This window comes from Panthera onca, chromosome C1 (genome assembly GCF_046562875.1).
Source record: "Panthera onca isolate mPanOnc1 chromosome C1, mPanOnc1 haplotype 2, whole genome shotgun sequence".
Taxonomy (NCBI): domain Eukaryota; kingdom Metazoa; phylum Chordata; class Mammalia; order Carnivora; family Felidae; genus Panthera; species Panthera onca.
Window position 1 is genome coordinate 130,377,667 of NC_138346.1, and position 20,553 is coordinate 130,398,219.

The following is a 20,553-nucleotide window of genomic DNA, read 5'->3' on the forward strand; positions in this document are numbered from 1 at the left end:
ATTTTCACATACCACAAACATTCTATCAAGTACCTATTGCTTTTTAAAATGCTAGGTTTTTTTTTTTCAAGTATCAATTAGTGAATTTATGTTTATGAGAGTCCCTAGTGAGAGGATATGGGAAAAGCAGTCTACAATTTAAGGCAAACCCTTTTCAGATTGGTTTCACAAAAATTCCTTTTCTCTTAAGACAACTTATAAAAACAAAGCCAATGGATGCCACATTCTGAGAATGGCTGAACCAAATGACTGGTCACTTTTTTTTTTTCCTAGTAACAGTATAGTTAAGTATATGTTAAGTCTTGGATTCTAGAATTTTGACTTCATGAATTATGCCATAGTATACAAGTTAAACATAAGAAGTTTAAACCAGACTGCCGAGATTTTTGCTAATTTTGTGGCTTTGGGCAATGACATAACTTTTCTGTGCTCTACCCTCTTCATTTGAAAAATGGGACACTACCTAATTATGGAGTTGCTATGAGTTAGCACACCCAGAAGTTCTTATAATAGTGCCTCACACATAGTAGGCACTCATTAGAAGTTAGCTTTTAATATATTATTGCAGTCTCCAAGAATTCGCTTGGCAGAGTACAGGTTTTGGAATTAGGGATGAATCCCACCCCAGTCATTCATCAGCTTTGTGATTACAGACAAAACTATTTGACCTCTCTGAGTCTCCGTGTTCTCAAGAGTAAAATAAGGACAATAATACCTACCTCATACTGGTTTGAGGATTAAACAAGCAACAAGCAATATGCTTGCTATATAGTCAAGTGGCTATCTGAAAAGCATACAACAACTAAAGCAAATAAATAGCATATATACTAGATTGTCAAGTTGGTAAAGGAAGGAAAGAAAAAGACTGAAGAATAAGTTAAACATTTGGTTCTAAAGACTCCTGGATCTCTCATCTACCATGTCCCCTCCTTTCCCCACTTCCCCAGGAAAATCCAGGCTATTGATAAAGTATTTCTATGCCCCAAAGTGAATGTGATACTTGAAAATCAGTCAGGAGTATTGTCAGCCTTTGGCAATCATACTGAATCGGACAAGGTTAATCATGGTCACTTTAGAGCCTCCGGAAATACCGTGGGCCTTCAGAGGGTGGGTGGTCAGTCATGTCTATGAGGGTCAGGGAAATGGAGTTTAGAGTGATAGACGCAGCAGGTGTGTAGTGACTAATGCTGGGAACTGCAGCACTCACAGAGCCCCACGGAAGCTTGGCAAAGAACAGCAGGAGAGCCTCTAGGCCTCTGCCGGGCCACTCAATGGCAGACCAACGCAAGCCACTGAGACTCAAAAACAATCCAGTGTCTTTGAAGCAGCCAGACACCTTGAGGGAAGAAAAACCTTAATCCCAAGTCTTAAATCTCCTTTCCGTGCCTTCTGCCAATGATTTTGAGAAGATGGTGAAAGGCCAGTGGGGAGGAGAAATAGATGTTTCTAAGTCCAAGACTCAGAGCTGGTACAGAATGATTAGAGAAAATTAGGAAGTGTTTAGTTAAACGTGTACATAATGAGAAAAAAAATATAAATACTTGCTGAGCATTTTAAAACATCAATAACTCAGCCATTTATATTTTTAAATATTAAAAAGGGCACAGAGTGTGGTATTGATTTGAAATACAGGAATGTCATGCTAAAAAAATGTATCTGGTTTTGAACTGACAAAATAAGACCGATCAATCTGGTTTTATTCACATACTAAGGGCTACATTTCAACATAATGAAATTTTGCCTTATTAAAATGTAGGTTAGGATACTCAATATTTGTATGGTACAACAAGTAATAATGGCCCCATTATTAACCTCCTATTCTTTAAAAAGTTCCAAAAAAAGAAATAGGAATTGAGAGCCTAGATGTATCTATAATATGACAAACAGTTGCCTATTATCTTATTTTGGGGTCAGCAATGGTAACTCAATAAATTGTAATGTGTTTTATAAACCTGACCTATAATTGCTGTTTTAAAACAAAACATAAATAATACCAAATGGTACATCCAATTAATTCATTTCCAACTGGTTTTAATTATCAGCACCAATAATTATGTTCAGTTTGTATCTGGTTATTAGCCTTAATGATACTATATCTGACATTTAAGTAATTACTTTTTTACCAGCATCATCAGTAACAATAATTTTTTGCTTGTAATTAGTTGATTTGTCATTCATTAAGGCTGCTAAATTATCCTGTTAAATCATCATCCACAAGATGATCATAAAGATAAAAAAAATATTGCATGGGTACTGAAACCTGTCACTCACCTGAACTTTGAAGTATGACGTAGACTTGGCCTAAGAAAAAAAGAAATAATTTATTGATCTTCTTTAGGCTCTAATACGCCCTTTAACCTCACTTCCTTTACGGCTTAAAGTATATTTTTTAAGTAAAAAACCTAAATAGCAAAACACTTTGAAAATAATTTTCTTAATTTTCTTAAAAAGCAGATGTGATGGTCTTTTTGAAGTGTAAACTCACTATGCTACAGCCACCAGTTATTCAAACACTAATTTAGGTGTTGCTATGGAAGTGTTTTATAGATGTGATTAAAACCCATAATCAATTTGGCTTTTAAGTAAGGAAGATCACCCTAGATAGTCTGGATAGGCCTAATTCAATCAGCTTAAAGGCTATAAGAGCAGAGGCAAGGCTTTCCTGAAGAAGAAATTGTGACTATAGAAAGCAGCCTCAGAACATGCTTGAGAGTTCAAGCCTACCCTTCCTGATAGTCTACCTTACAATTTTGGACTTGCCTAGCCAGCCTCCATAGTCACGTAAACCAATTCTTTGCAATACTTTTCTTTTCTTTTCTTTTTTTTTTAATATGAAATTTATTGTCAAATTGGTTTTCATAGCACTGGGTGTTGTATGCAATACTTTTCTAAATACAGAGGCACCTGAGTGGCTCAGTTAGTTAAGCATCCAACTCTTGGTTTTGGCTCAGGTCATGATCTCATGCTTTCCTGAGTTTGAGCCCCACACCTGCCAGCACAGATCCTGCTTGGTGTTCTATGTCTCCCTCTCTCTCTTCCTCCCCTCTACTCATGCTTTCTCTCTCTCAAAAATTAATAACCAAACCTTAAAAAAAATTTTAAAATACTTTTCTAAATATATATCTCCTACTAGTTCTGCTTCTCTGGTTGGACTCTGATACAGCACGCTAGCACGAGGTGGCTTGGGTGTTGTATCAGACAGAAGAGATAGATAGTAGAAAGTACTCCTTGACCTAAAATGGATAGCTTACCATTTAAAATTTCATTAGTGGATAGCCATTCACTTCTTTGTGTGATCCCATAAAAATGTAGATGTTTCTAGAAGGGGTAGCAGCATAAATATTCCTATTAAGACCTTCCCCTTTAAAGGTCCTCAATTCCCATGTGAGGCACTAAGAGGATAAAACCCATAAGTTGTAAAGATCAGGGGAGGAGTAAGCAGCAAATGGAAGTGTTGCTACCTCATAGCTTGGCCAAGGGCCAGTCTTGTCAGAACTAGTATTGATCCATTTAAGTTACTGTAGATTTCTGCTCCGTTATAAACTTGCCTTCTCCCAGGCAGGCAAGACCTTAAAGAAATGTACACGCATTAGGATTCCATTATCAAAAGAACAGTCACGCCATGTTTCAAGAAACTCTGGAAGAAATCTGGAAAGAACACAAATACATGGAGAGTAAATAACATGCTACTAAATAATGAATGAGTAAACCAAGAGATCAAGGAAAAAATTTAAAAAATACATGGAGGGACAGTGCTCACCAAGGCCGATGCCTGGCCCTCTAGCAAGACCAAGCCCCACTGCATTTTATTTTATTTCGTTCGTGGTTTTGCATAGACTAAAGTTTTGTGGGTTAGGTTCAACTCTGGACCTCCTTAAAGAGGACCCATTTTTTTTTCTTTCCAAAATGACAGCTTCCAGCCATGCACTAGTGTTAGATTTGCACTGGTTGATGCTGAGAGATAGCAAGCATTTCAGCTCCTATAATTACAGAACTTATGTGGTAAGGAGGATAAGAGATGACTTCAGAGAAAATAAGAAGGTAAAGGATCCTGTAGAAATTCAAACCCTAGTGAATAAAGTCAAAATAGGCCTCGGAATAATCCATTGCAGGTCCACATTGGCCAACTGTATTTGACTGACAAGTTTATGAATGAGAATCAAGAGAAGTCCAGGACTTAGGGAGCTGGCACCAGGCACCTCCAACAGCTGTAGACCACCTTCAGCATTCATTCTCTGCTTGGGATGGGGGCTCTCAACAGAACACAAGTAGTCTCTTACATCAGCTTAAAACAGCTTCTTGCTCTGTCTGCTGTAGGAGCAGCTCAGTCAGATTTCCATTCTTCTGCAGCCTTAGTGGAAAAGGATGGCTCTCTCTTGGTTTGAGTATTAGAATGAAGACCTGAAGCTCACTCAGAATAATTCTGTGTATTATTGTGTCACTCCTCTTTTATATCTCATCATCACCTGTTTAGAGCACTTCCACACTTTGTTTTTGCTTCATTGACAGTAAACAGAACTGTCTCTCTAAAAAAAAAAAAAAAAAAAAAAAACATGGATACAAGTGAAAATGAAAACACAATGGTCCAAAATCTTTGAGACACAGCAAAAGCTATTCTAAGAGGGAAGATTAGAGCATTATAGGCCTATCTGAAGAAGCAAGAAAAATCTCAAATAAACAACATAACCTTACGCATAAAGGACCCAGAAAAAGTAAAACAAACAAAGCCCAGGGCTAGTAGAAGGAAGGAAATAATAAAGATTAGGGAAGAAATAAATGAAATAAAAACTAGAAAAACAATGAAACCTGGATCTGGTTCTATGAAAAGACAAACAAAATTAATAAACCCTTTAGTCAGTCTCATCAAAAACAGAGAGCGAGAAAGATACAAAGGATAATAAGAAAATATTACAAAAAAATTGTATGTCAACAAATTGGACAACCTAGAAGAAATGGATAAATGCCTAAAAACATATAATCTTCCAAAACTGAAACAGGAAGAAATAGAAAATTAGAACAGACTGATTACTAGCAATTAAATTGAATTGGTAATAAAAAAAACTCCCAACAAATAAAAGTCTAAGACCAGGTGGCTTCACAGATGCATTCTATTAACATTTAAAGAGTTAATACCTATTTTTCTCAAGCTGTTCCCAAAAAGAAGAGGAAGGAAATCTTCCAAATTTATTTTATTAAGTCCGCATTACCCTGATACCTAAAACCAGATAAAGACACCACAATAAAAGAAAAATACAGGCCAATATCTCTGATGAACACAGATTCTAAAATCCTCAACAAAATAGTAGAAAGCCAAATCCAACAATACATAAAAAAATCATTCACCATAATCAAGTGGGATTCATTCCAGGAATACAAGTGTGGTTCAATATTTGCAAATCAATCAACATGATACATCACATTAACAAGAGAAAATATAAAAACTATGTGATCATTTTAATAGATGCAGAAAAAGCATTTGACAAATTACAACATCCATTCATGATAAAAACTTTCAAAAAAGTAGGTTTAGGGGAAACATACTGCAACATAATAAAGGCCATACATGAAAAACTCACAGTTAACATCATATTCAATGGTGAAAAATTGAGAGGTTTTCCTCTAAAATGAGGAATAAGACAAGTCCACTTTCACTACTTTTATTCAAAATAGTAGTGGAAGTCCTAACGGCAGCAATCAGAAAAGAAATAGACATCCAAATTGGTAAGAAAGAAGTAAAACTTCCACTATTTGCAGAGGACATGGTACTCTATGTTGAAAACCCAAAAGACTCCACCAAAAAGCTATGGTAACTCATAAATGAAGTAAGTAAAGTTGCAGGATAAAAAATTAATATCCAGAAATTGGTTGTATTTCTATACACCAATAATGAAGCAGAAAGAGAAATTAAGAAAACAATCCCACTTACAATTGCACCAAAAATAATAAAATACTTAGGAAGAAACTTAACCAAGAAGACAAAAAAGATCTGTCTTCTGAAGACTATAAAACATTGATGAAAAAAGTTCTAGATGACACAAACAAATGGAAAGATATTCTATGCTCATGGATTGGGAGAATAAATATTGTTAAAATGACAATATTACCCAAAGCAATCTACAGATTTAATGAAATCCCTATCAAATTATCAACACTTTTCATAGAACTAGAACCAATAATGCTAAAAGTTGAATAGAATCACAAAAGACTCTGAATAACCAAAGCAATCTTGGGAAAGAACAACAAAGCTAAAGGTATCACAATCCAAGATTTCAAGATATACTACAATGCTATAGTAATCACAATGGTGTGGTAATGGCACAAAAACAGACACATAGATACATGGAACAGAATAGAGGGTCCAGAAGTAAGCCCACACTTATATGGTCAATTAATCTACAACAAAGGAGGCAAGAAATATACAATGGAGACAAGACAGTCTCAACTGATACTGGGAAAACTGGAAAGCTACATGCAAAAGAATGAAACTGAACCACTTTCTTACACCATATACAAAAATAAACTCATAACAGACTAAATACCTAAATGTGAGACCTGAAGCTATAAAACTCCTAGAAGAAACCAGGCAGCAGTTTGTTTGACATAGGCCATGGAAACATTTTTCTAGATATGTCTCCTGAGGAAAGGGAAACAAAAGCAAAATTAAACTATTAGGAATATACTAAAATGAAAAGCTTTTGTACAGCAAAGGAAACCATCAACAAAACAAAAAGGCAACCTACTAAATTGAAGAATATATTTGCAAATGATATATCCAATAAGGGGTTAATAACAAAAATTTGTAAAGAACTTACACAACTCAACACCACAAAAAACAAATAATTCAATTAAAAATGTGCAGAAGCCCTGAACAGACATTTTTCCAAAGAAGATATACACATGAGTTTCTTAGGAGCCAAACTTAGGAGTTTCCTCAAAAAATTAAAAATAGAATTATTGGACAATCCAGTAATTCCACTATGGGGTACTTACCCAAAGAAAATGAACACTTAATTCAAAAAGATATATGTGGGTGCCTAGATGGCTCACTTGGTTAGACACCCAACTCTTGATTTTGGCTCAGGTCATGATTTCACTGTTCGTGGGTTTGAGCCCTGTGTTGGACTCTATGCTAACAGCTCAACGCCTGCTTGGGATTCTCTCTCCCTCTTCCCTGCCCCTCCCCCACTCTTTCTCCTCTCTCTCTCTCAAAATAAACATTTTTTAAAAAAGATATATGCTCCCCTATGTTTATTGCAGCATTATTACAAGAGCCAAGATATAGAAGCAACCAAGGGGATCCATTGATAGATGAATGCATAAAAAAGATGTGAGATACACACACACACACACACACACACACACACACTATGGAATATTACTCTGCCATAGAAAAAGAATGAAATCTTGCCATTTGCAACAACATGGGTGGATCTAGAGGGTATAATGTTAACTGAAATGAGTCAGTCAGAGAAAGACAAATACCATATGATTTCACTCATATGAGGAATTTAAGAAACAAATGAACAAAGAAAACAAACAAAAAACCAGACTCAAATACAGAGGACAAATTGTGGTTGCCAGAGGGGAAGAAGGTGGGAGGATAGGTGAAAGGATAGCAGAGTACACTTATCTTGTTGAGCACTGAGAAATATATAGAATTTTTGAATTATATTGTATACCTGAAACTAACACTATATATTAATTATGCTTTAATTTAAAAATCTCTAAAAATACTCTATAAAAATACCCACTCAAGCAAACAGTTTGATACACAGACTACAGAATCAAAGAATATATATCTAGATTAAACTCTTTTAAATGGATAGTTTCGGGGTGCCTGGGTGGCTCAGTCGGTTAAGCGTCCGACTTCGGCTCAGGTCACGATCTCTCACTCCGTGGGTTCGAGCCCCACGTCGGGCTCTGTGCTGACAGCTCAGAGCCTGGAGCCTGTTTCAGATTCTGTGTCTCCCTCTCTCTCTGACCCCTCCCCCGTTCATGCTCTGTCTCTCCCTGTCTAAAAAATAAATAAACGTTAATAAATAAATAAATAAATGGATAGTTTCATTTTTGCTATACCAACAAATGTCGGTGTGGGTTTGGTAGGGAAAAAAAAAAAAAGGCGGCCTACATAATGGAGGACTTCATGATGGTTTCAGTAAATTTTGGACTATCAAAAACATGATGCATATTTAAAATTGGTTAATTTGATCAATTTTTTTTAGATATTTAAGATATTTCTATAGATTTTGTTTCTGGTCATTTCTATGATCAGCCCTCTATGGTTGAGCAAATGACAGACCTGTCCCAAGATTGGAGGATTCAGTTAAATAGTAGAGAGATCAAAGACCTTGCTATAGACTTGGGGGAAAAAATTATACCATGTGCTTGTGCTTATGTCCACCCAGGATGCCATTCAAAAGAGAATGATTTTAAAATAGATTTACCACTGGGTTTATTTTGTTGACCTTGGGAAATGTCACCTCCATTTCATTCCACCTCTATTTTCCTCAAAGGAGCAGAGCTGCTCACGAGCAGGTGAAGGCAGAAACACGTGGCCAAGTTAAAGTAAAGATATTGCAAGTTTCTACACAGAGAGAAACATTTTCAGCTATCCAGAATGTTAACAAGGAATAGGATTTGTGTATCAGAAAAGTACTCTCCTAAGCATAGTGTCTTAGTTTATAGATTAGTGACTACTTCATTATAAACACAAATTTAGAGCTTTCTGAAATTATTTATGTTAGAGTCTAGTACTGAAGTCTTTTTTTTTTTTCCTTGACATTATTCTAAAATGGAAGGGAGAACATTACCCATGATTTCCTATGATAATTGTGGACTTCCACTCAAGAGAAGGAAAGAAAAGCAAGCAGAAGCAACATTTGAGAACTGTCTTCCTCATTTCAGACTGCGACTACATGAATAATCTTCTATTTTCACAGTAAAGCTCCCATGAGTTATACTGTGAAATTGCAGGCTACTTTTTCTCCAGAGATCTCAAAGTTCTTTTCTGGTATCAATTTGTCAATAGCCCAATGCCTCTGATTGTATGGAGCCCACAGGAATCTGAGAAAGCCTTTCATAGGCTTTATGACAACCAAGCTAAGGAGTATCAATAATGACTGCAAAGTTCTTTTGCCAAGTGCTTACTTAACTAACAAAAGACATTTCCATTAAAAGAAAAAAAGTATGGCTTTGAAAAAAATTGAAAACTCAAGGGCGACATATTTACATCCTTCTTAAATCTACTCAAGCTTTCATTCAAAGATTAAATTTACGCATGTTATACACTTACACAGTGCCTGGTAAAGTATACCCAATAAAATTCATTACTATTAACTTTACAAATATATGATAACCTAACATCTATTATTTATTAGTTATTGTGACTTAGAAAAAGTCATTAACCTTTTCAGATCTCAGCTTTCTCATTTATAAAATGGGGCTTTGCCACCTACATATTAGGATTAACATTATTCAAGATGTATGAGATCATTTTTAAGTTGTTTTTAATGGAAATATGAATTTTTAGTATAATTAGCCTGGGATTTGAACTTTAAACACTTTAGAAATTCAACACAGATAATAATGAACTATATGTAATAGCATTATATATCACAAATATTTAATAAACTGGGAAAAATGTAACACTGATGTTCTACCATTTATGGCTAGATTCCTTCAGAATAAAGTTTTTCTTGGTGACCACGCATAAATTCATGTCACTTTAAGGATGGCTGTAGGCAGATTCATGGAGTTATGAAGATTTGTTCTGGAACATTCTGAAGCAAAATTTAAAAAGGCATTTAAGCAGTCTTATAAATGCTTCTAACTGGAAAACAATGGTAAAACCAATAGTCCAGTGTGCCAGCGAAAATGTCATATAGTCTTAAATGAGTATTTTGGGAGAAGAAGGAACATTGGGGTTTGGGCTAGGATTATGGAAGACCCTCTGAGCATCAGAACTTATAGACATAAGCCAGGTTAGGTTGCTTGTATTTGAATTCTGTGTTCACTGTGATCTTTCTGACTACTCCCACATCTGAACAAGGACACAAACCCATGATACTCAATGACAATAGCAGTGACTTTGATATGTAATCACCTATTGTTAGGAATTATTATATATCTCACTTATGTAAGTGTCATCTCTCCAGCAAAGCTTTTGGTATCAAAGGCCTAAGTCAAACCAAGGGTCTGGTATGTATTGAGTGACTTTTTCTTATACCATATATTACAGGTTTCAAAGTTAATGATGTCAGTGAATCTTCACAAAAACCATGCAAAAGAACCCGGAGCTCTGAAAGGTTAAATAGGCAACTTGTCCAAAGTTACTGGGGTAGGCTTCAATAAATATTTATTGAATTGAATCTCCATATCATCTGTTAAGTACCATGATTTGTGATCACTGAGCTTGCAAATACATAATAAGAGTTATAGTGCCTTGTATGGCACTTTCCCCTGTTTTATATAGTACTTTGCATTTTATAAAGTGCCTTCACCCACATAATTGTGTTTAATGATTGATATCTTAGAGAGTGGGAGAACATGCCAAGTGTAAGAAATGATGTTCCAGTATTATGTGGTAGGAAACATAAGGACAGCTGAGCAGGATTTAGATTAATTCATGGATGGCACAGTCATAACATTTGTTACTGTTGAGATAGATCCACAAAAGGAAATTATTTGAAAGGAAAGCTAAAGACAGGGCTTTGCTTATCTCCTTAAGCTATAATGTCCTTCTCTTTCTTCCTCCATCTCAGAACAGCTTACTCTTCCTTCAAAGCTCAGCTTAAAGACCATCTCCTCTATGAAACTACCACTGAGTTCTCTGAGTTTGCAATGAATCACTTCCCTCTGAATTCTCACAGCTCTTTAAATGTAGCTCTTGCATAGAATTTATTTCCTTCTGCTTAGTAAGTAACTGTTTATAAAGCTTCTTGAAAGCAGAATCTCCCGTTATCTCCCATTTTGCCCACCACAGGGCTCTGGCAGTATTAAATGAACTGGAGGGAACCCACTATTTAAAATACTGAATACTCCCACAAAATATCCCAAAGGGTGGTCTCATGCCAGATTCTGCATGAGGTTACTTCGATATTGTAAATGATAGCAAGGACGGTGGAAAGAAGAATCGAAGAGGCAGAAAAGATTATTGAGAGACAATAAAAAAATTAAAAGGTAAAAGTGCACAGAGCAGAGATTTGGGAAAGCAGACTGTTAGAAGAAAGCTCATCCCACAGTTATATATTAAGTGTCCACTATATCTCCGGCACTAAACTAATTTCTGTGGATGAAAAACAGAACAGGGCTCTGTCTCTGTTCTTCAAGGAGCTTCCAACCCAGTGTGGAAGGCAGTCAAATAACCCATAATTACAAAACTAAGTGCTAAATGTATTGTTAAGGGTAACTACCTATTATAATGTGGCAGTTGCAAGTCTTAAAAATTCTTGTTTTTAAATTGCCTTAAAAATATGAGGAAATGGGCTGGTTGGGTGGCTCACTCAGTTAAACATCTGACTTTGGCTCAGGTCATGATTTCCCAGTTCGTGAGGTTGAGCCCTGCATCAGGTGAGCTTAAGCCCCACTTTGGGCTCAAGCCATATATATGCATATGTATGTATATATACATATACATACACACATGGAAATGAAGTTGGGGCTAGATTTCTAGTCTTGTGATGACAAAATTATTTTACTGTAGGAGTTTCAATAATAAAGTTGCATGTTTCCTATTTCAAAGAATATACTATGCTAAACTTATAACATCATTGAGCAAATCTAGCACTTGACAACATCCAGACTTTCTTCAAGAAGAATCAGTTTTACTTTCCTATCACCACCAGCATTATGATTATATACTCTCAAAGGAACTTTAATTTCTTCCTTGAAACATTCATCACTGTAGTAATTACTGGTATACTTGTGCCGTGTGTTTCTCCCTGCTTTGATCATGATGAGCTCTACGACACTGGGAAATGTGTCTGTCTTGCTCATCCTTACAGCCCTAGCTCAGCACCATGCACCTCCTACAGGCTCAATGAGTATTTGCTAAATTGGTTAAATTACTAATATTTGTTACTTTTGTCATTCAATAACATAAAAATAAAATTTCTCTATGGCTTGCAACAGCTTTTTCCCCACTGTGAGGTGCTAATTCCAAAATGCAGTGTGAGTCCAGAACAAGATCAAATTATAACTGAAATCCACATAGTGCACAAAACAGCAAGCACAGTTGGGCAGCCTGTGCCCAACACAAAGAAGCCAACCAAGTCTTAGATGGGGGCTGAGATCCAACCTATTTTCTCTTTTCTAAGACATGGCTCAAGGATGCATTTCTTGGAAACAGAACCTCTTCCTGATTCACATAGTAGCCTTGATAATACAACTTGTTGGCTGCCCTAATTGAACACACTATCCAAATACCATGTGTACTGAAATATAGCGGGAGAAGGTGAGAATCATGGATCTAGGTTTCACTTAACAATGTTATTTTTAATAAAGGTGTAATTGACATACAACATCATATTAATTTCAGGTGTACAACATAATGGATTAATATTTATATAATACTGCAAAAGGATCACCACGATAAGTCTAGTTAATATCTGTCACCATACAGAATACAGAATACACCATACAGAATTTTTTTTCTTGTGGTGAGAACTTTTAAGATATACTCTCTTAGCAACTTTCATATATGCAATACAATATTATTATAGTCACCACGCTGCACATTAATTACATCCTCACGATTTGTTTATTTTATAACTGCAATAACCCCCTTTTGACCCCCTTCAACCATTTCTCCCACCCCACATTCCCAGCCTCTGGTAACCACCAATCTTTTCTCTGTATTTATCAGCTTGGTTTTTTACTTTCTTTTTTTCTTTTTCTTTTAGATTCTACATGTAAGAGAGATCATATGGTATTTATCTTTCTCTGCTTAACTTATTTCATTAGTATAAGACCCCCAAGGTCCATCCATGTTGTCACAAATCACAAGATTTCATTCTTTTTTATGGCTGACCAATTTTCCATTATATATATATATATATATATATATATATATATATATATATATATATATATATATAATTTTCTCTATCCAGTGTTAGACATCTAGTTTGCTTCCATATCTTGGCTACTGCAAATAATGTTGCAAGGAAGAATGTTTCATTTTGTTGATCAGGACTTAGTGCAGGTGGAAATCCATTGGATATTTTTGAGGAAGGAGATACTGTAGGTAATATGGCAGCCAAGAATATTGATTTGGGATCCAGCATTTCCATTTCTCATACTGAATTTCTCTCTTCTACTTCAAAGCATCCATGAGAGCCAACATATTGTGCCCATTCCAATATTTGATTAATAAAATAGCTTTTATTTAATTTATTTTCACATAGGTAATATTTGTTAACATTTTCTTTTTGTTTTTAGACACAGTGGTTATGCTCTCATTAGACATGTCTAGTGCATTTGTTAAAACACTATCCATTATAATCTCAGTGCAAATGCCATTGCATCCATGAATGATTATTTTAATACTTTGTTATTTAGAACACCTTTCATTTATTTCAAAACCACAATTGTGAAATTGTTATTTTAAATACCTCATTTGGAGCCAGACCCTCATAAGCAGTTAGTTAATAGATGCCATTGGTAACATCAGGAAAGGCCAGACAGTTCACAGAAAGGGGAACTAAAGGGAAAGCCTTCAGAACATCCCTTCAAAGCAGAATATGAAAATCAAAATGCCTTTAATTTTTTATCAACAGAAATGATCATCACAATGATAAAAATAATACTTATTGGGCATCTCCTATGTGCCAGACACTGCTAAGCACATCATTATCTTACTGTCCCTCAGAACAAAAAAGTGAAATAACTTGATTAAGTTGGAACTTGAACCTGAAGACTGTTTGAATTCAGTAAAATAGCTTTAAAGGCATGTACTTTCCCAAGTTAGACAACTCCACTTCTAAAAATACCTGGTTCTAAATGCCCAAGACCCAGGGATCTCGGAAACTTCCCATCTAGAAGGGGCAATAGACCCTTTCTTAGGAGGCCATAAAGAAGTACAAAGCTACTCCTTTACTGTTACTACTTCTAAAATAATCCCAAGTTGCCCCAAACAAACAAGCAAGTGCATAAAATATGTACCAACAGTGTACCTGTACTGTCAGTCTAAATGGAAACTTCCTGGCTGTGGTTTTAATTGGAAATGGAACCCTTACCTTGCTGCCCAAATTTATTACAGTTACACATCACCCTCAGGTTTTCATCTAGGAGACAAGTCATTCTGGTGATGGATGAGGCAATATTTATATATCATCTTGCAAAGTAAGCAAGGAGACTTCCAGTTTAAAAGCACTATTGGCTATTGTTATGTTCTAATAATGAAAACAATGATTTTGGGAAAAAGATTACTTATATATAAACAATTTTTTAAACTGCGAATTTTGTATTAGTCATACAGATCAGGGCATACCTATCAATTCAGGTGGCCAGATGCAAGATGTTACTCTTAAAATTCATTGCCCTCTGTGGAAAGATCTAGTCAAAGAAGGTTCTCATAGTTTAGCTCAATATTTATTCCTCCAAATTTCATGCTTCCTCCTGTTGATTCACCATTACGAATATTCATTAGCTATGTTCATACAACTTCCAAGTGATTTACTATTAAATAATTAAAACAAAAATGAAAGATTAAGAGCCATGGTACATACAGTTTTATCAAAAATCCTGTTAATTATGGTTGCTATGATACATCATAAAATCCAACTGTGAGTGCCCGGATAACTAAAGCAATCAAATAAACAGGATTTTTAAAATATTTTTCATTTAATAACAAGAGGAAACATATAAGAAAACAACACAAAACAAGACTTAGAAGAACCCTTATAATCTGCTGGTAGGAACGCGACACAGAGCAACTACATTTGATGAAAATGCCCACACTCTACAGACCACAGATTGGTTTCTGGGTGCACACCTTGAGGTAAACAAAACAAAATGCAACAACTCTTGATCATATGCACCAAGATCTAGGTACAAAGGTGGTTCTTGTAGAGTGGATCGTAACTGCAAAAATCTAAAACTAAAACACACACACACACACACACACACACACACACACACACTTGCTAAATTCTCACAATTGAACAATGTATTTATCCAGTGGAACAGGTAGGTAGGTAGGTAGGTAGGTAGGTAGATAGATAGATATGGATATAGATATATATCCTTTTAATATGAAGGAACCATATCATATAGATCAAACAGATAGTTTACAAAAATAGTGTTGAATGAAAAATTTAAGCTACAGAATAGTTTTTTCAGGATGGTAACATTAAAAAACCCAAAGTCAAAACCATAAGCTGTTTATGAGCATATATGCTTCACATAAAAAATATATATTAACATTGAGTGGAAGGAAATACACCAAATTTATGACACTGGTTCCCTCTGGAAAAGGAAGGCATGGAAGGGATCCGAGGATGGAGACAAGATGGTTTCAACTCAGTCAGTAATATTTATTTTTTAAAATCCTAAGAAAAACAATGTAACGTCATCATTGTTAATTTTAAGTGGTGGTTGTACATACATCTGTTATATTAAGTACCTTTAATTTAAAAAAAACTAAAAAAGGAAAATATTTATGATACCTTCAAGATTAAGGACCTCCAACATAGCCTAAATACTTTAAAGAACACGTATATATTAGAGCAATAATCTTTAGTATGAATGCCATCATCATATTAACATATCTCTGTTTTAGCAGCTCATTTATTCATTCAACAAATATTTATCGAGCCCACCATGGACATAAGACAAAGTTCCTGCCCTCTGGAGTTTATATTGTGGAGGAGAAAAGAGACAGAAGCAGTATAGAACATAATAAATATCCAGTCATTAGAATGAATGTTCAATCAGATGGTACCCAGTAAGGTATGGCCACTAACGTCTTTTCTGATTGGTTTGTGTTGATTCTGTCCCAGTTGTTAAATAGTTTGAGTATCTCCCTTATAATAAATTCAATGAAGAAAAATTAAGCAGACTCAAGGAATGGATAAAGGGTGTGAAAGAAATGCTAGTTTTTAGTTTTTTTAATTTTATTTATTTTTGAGAGAGACAGAGAGAGCGCACAAGCAGTGGAGGGGCAGAGAGAGAGGAGACAGCGAATCCCAGGCAGGCTCGCCACTGTCAGTGCAGACGTCAATGGCGGAGCTCGAACTCACCAAACACGAGGTCATGACCTGAACTGAAGTCAAGAGTCTGACACTTAACAACTGAGCCACCCAGGAGCCCCAAGAGATGCTATTTAAATAAGGTGGTCAGATAAGCTTCTTTGAGAAGGTATTCACAAGACAGAGTCTTGAATAAAAGGTGGGAGGGAGCTACGGGAAGATTTTGAGAATGTGGGTCCAAACAATGAGGCAAAAATAAACTTAGTTTTATGCGTAACACCAAGAAGTTGCAGGCAGAGTGGTCTGAGCAAGGTGGGAGTGATCAGAATGGACTCTAGAGAGGTATTCAAAGACCAGACTATATAGTACCTTTCAGGCATTAGTAAGACTTCAAATATAGGGGTGCCTGGGTGGCTCAGTCGGTTAAGCATCAGACTTCAGCTCAGGTCATGATCTCATGGTTCATGGGTTCAAGTCCCACCTCAGGCTCTGTGCTGACAGCTCAGAGCCTGGAGCCTGCTTTGGATTCTGTGTCTCCCTATCTCTCTCTCTCTGCCCCTCCCCAACTCACTCTCTCTCTTTCTCTCTCTCTCTCAAAAATAAATAAACATTAAAAAGTTATTTTAAAAAATGAAGAGTTTGGATGTAATTCTCAGTGGGACATAACAATTGAGGAGGAACTTGAACAAGGAAAGGACCTGACTGATTCAGATTCTTAAAATTTTATCTCTATGTATATTATATAATTACATATCTAACTCTATAATATTAATGCTATACATCTATATGTATAATTTTTATATATTATAATATTTATATTGTGCTCTATATTATAATACTATAAAACCTATGTGAATTTGGTAACAGGGCAAAAGTTAGGGAATACTGCAGAAGTCTAGCCTAGGTATAAAGCTGTTTGGGACCTGGTTGTTAGCAGTAGAGAGGGTGAAAAGCAATTGATTTGGGATATATTTGGAAGTTTAGCTAACAGGACTTGTTGATATCTGCTGTGAAGGACATAAAGGAGTTAAGGAGGATTCCTAGATTTTTCATCTTGAGCAACTAGATAAATATAAGCTGCTGTTTATAGATATGGGAAAGACTACAGGCAAAATCCATTTGGGGAGAAGAAATCAAGAGTTCTATAATAAATGTGTTAAGTTTAAAATGCCTACTAGACATCCGAGTGGAGACAGCATGGAGGGGGTTGGCTATATAACAGTTGTTATTGATAGTGTTAAAAAAAAAATCAAAAGCATCATGCTAACTACTTTTCTCAACACCTCCCCCACAAGAATATGATTTTGTTAACTAGCCAACAGTTGCTGACTTATTATTCTGGTTTTAGATGGTGAACACAATATGTACTCCGCTCTGTATGATTTCTAACAGCTTATTTCCATTTATATGAACACGTTAATGGAAAAGAAAGCAGGAATGGAAACAAACACTGTTGATTGGTTCTCTTATCCCTGAATGAAGACACTCATCACATAATGTGTATTTCCAACATTCCACACACTCTGTTTACAGAATCCAATTTTCTGAGGTTATTTCAGATAAAAGGCATTTTAAATAACAAAATCATAGTATTGTGTTCATAGTCCAAATCATAAATGTAATTTTAAAAAAGGTTTTTGTGATGGTTTTATCCCACATACTACAAACAAAATTAGGGAGGAATTTATAGTATGGTTTATGAGTAGGGAATGCATGTCATACTGTCTGGGTTTATATCCTGTTCCGACTACTTGGTTGGAAAAGTTATTTAACCTCATGCCTCAATTACTCCACCTGTTAAATAAGGATAATGATGGGATTGAAGGTTATATGAACCAACAAAGGCTGATGCTTAGTCAGTACAGTGCATGGTACCATGTAAGCTCTTGATAAATATCAACTACAAACATTATTTGTAAAAACACAGCACACGTTCAGTTCAACAAGCATGCATTAAGTACTATTATCTGCTTCACACTGTGCTAGGCACTATTTAAAGCACTGTCTCCAGTGATGGCTAAATAGAACACTATTCTGAGTCAGACAGTAGACACATTGATGAGAATGCTCCCTAACACCACATATATTATTAGTCTTCTAATCTTTGAAATCAAAATCCTTATGTAGTGGTCCAGGCATCACAGCCAACCTCAGATTGCCTACCAGCTCACTCTCTTTATCATGCACATATCCTCCTCTTGCAACTTGAGTTGACCATTTATGTTGAATTCTCCTTTCCCTTGAGGGAGAGCTGCTTGGAAGTGTATTTGATTTCTTCCTTTCATCATTTCCAAGAAGGAAAGAGAGCAACAGGAAAGAAACAAAAAGTTACATGGAATGGTGAAAAACCATTGTTCAGACAAGACCTGATTATAATGTAAGCTGCTAGACTTCTCAATGGACATCAACCCTCTGGAACAAAAAGAGCTATTTCTTTGTACCGAAGCAATATCCAGTTCAATTCTTCATTTAATATTTTAGAAGTCAGTTTCAAAGTAGGTCAAAGAATGAAAACCAATTCTGGCTCTTTCTTGGCTCACATCTTTAATTTTCATGGAACTGATACTATGTGAATCTATCTATTCCCAGAAAGATGGGAAGAAACTTACAACCTGCCAATCTCAGTAAGTTCTTTTCCAATATTATGCGTGTGAAACAACTTTCAGCACTTTCCCCTTTTGTAAGAAAAGAAATTTTGAAATCTAAAAATGGCACATGAAAAACCAGTCTGCCCATTGGTCTGGTGAAATAAAACTAAAGCAGATTTCACACCAGCCACTTTATACAATTAATATGTTTCATTATGCAACTGTTTCCAAAGGATGATACTAAATGAAAAGGGGTGCTTTACTTAGGGTAAATAACAACTTCTCCAAGCTCTTACATTAGGAACAAAAGATATGAGGGGGTACACAGATAAATTTTTCTCGGCTTTGAGATGATGACACCCTGCCACCAAAATCTCCTGCAAGAATATATAAAATTTCCACAAGATGAAGGGTGTGCAAAAGACCCTGAAACAAGACCTATTCTTCTGGAAGAAAGGATACTCGCAATTTTAACTTAATCAACTGACAAAAAAATGGTATCTGTTTAAAAGGCCCAAATATACATATTTTTAATTGCTGGCTTCAACAGAAAAAATAGGAGGAAAAAGGCAATAAGTGCAAAAACTACTACAATTGGGAATAAGAAATTTTAAATGGCATAGAAACATTAAAAATCAATCTAAACATTAAAAAAAATTTTTTTTGAGAGAGAGAGAGAGAGACAGAGCATGAGCAGGGGAGGAGCAGAGAGAAAGGGAAACGCAGAATCCAAAGCAGGCTCCAGGCTCTGAGCTGTCAGCACAGAGCCGGACAAGGGGCTCGAACTCACGAACTGCAAGATCATGATCTGAGCTGAAGTCAGAGGCTCAACCTACTCAGCTACCCAGGTGCCCCTGGCCAAGAAACATTAAAAATCAGTCTAATCAAGAAGCAAAAAATACATCCTTAAAAAATTAAATGTAATCTCCCCTTCCAATATTTCCATTTATCAATACAAAATCATAGAAGTTATTACCTCGGCAGAAAAGATGGTGGCAATAAGGATAATTTTATCATTATTCTTTTTGGTAAAGTACATATTTTCACTTATCTGCTAAGGCCCTACATTAGAAGAATATTTAAGAATTTCCAGTTGAGAATCTCACGCCTAGCACATTTTTTTTAAAATGCTTAAAAGCAGAGTGTGAACTAATCATCTTTCTGGAGGACAATTTGACTCCAGTCAAGAGCCTTAAAATGTAAAAATCAAACAAACTAAATGTCTAGAAATAGAAGATTGATTAAAGAAAAATCCATATGGTAGAATACTACATAGCAGTAAATCTCAAACACATAATGTTGAATTTAAAAAAGGAAGTTAGGGGCACCTGGGTGGCTCAGTCGGTTAAGCGTCCGACTTCAGCTCAGGTCATGATCTCGTGGTCCGTGAGTTCGAGCCCCGCGTCGGGCTCTGTGCTGACAGCTCAGAGCCTGGAGCCTGTTTCAGATTCTGTGTGTGTCTCTCTCTCTGCCCCTCCCCTGTTCATTCTCTGTCTCAAAAATAAATAAACGTTAAAAAAATTAAAAAAAAAAAAAGGAAGTTATACAATGATGCGCACAGAATTTTCCCATTTATTCAGAGTTTCAAGAACAATCCTACCTATAATCTGTGGATCACAATCAAAATATGATTTTCAATTATTTGTTAAAGGTGAAGAATAACTATAAGGGGAGAAAAAATTACCAGAGGGCATAGCACCCAGGAAGGGTAAGTACTTTCTTTGTGAAGCTTTTGTTTTGGTGGTGTATATGGAAAGCATGTGTTTAATGAGCTGTAA

General features: G+C 35.8%; 1 protein-coding gene and 1 pseudogene across 7 annotated transcripts in view; one reads left to right on the forward strand and one right to left on the reverse strand.

Moving 5' to 3' along the window:
- The window catches only part of NTNG1 (netrin G1), a 334,190-nt gene that overhangs the window by 296,791 nt on the left and 16,846 nt on the right, over positions 1 to 20,553 (reverse strand). The window lies entirely within an intron of this gene.
- On the forward strand, positions 3,599 to 4,513 carry LOC144617073 (LYR motif-containing protein 4 pseudogene; annotated as a pseudogene).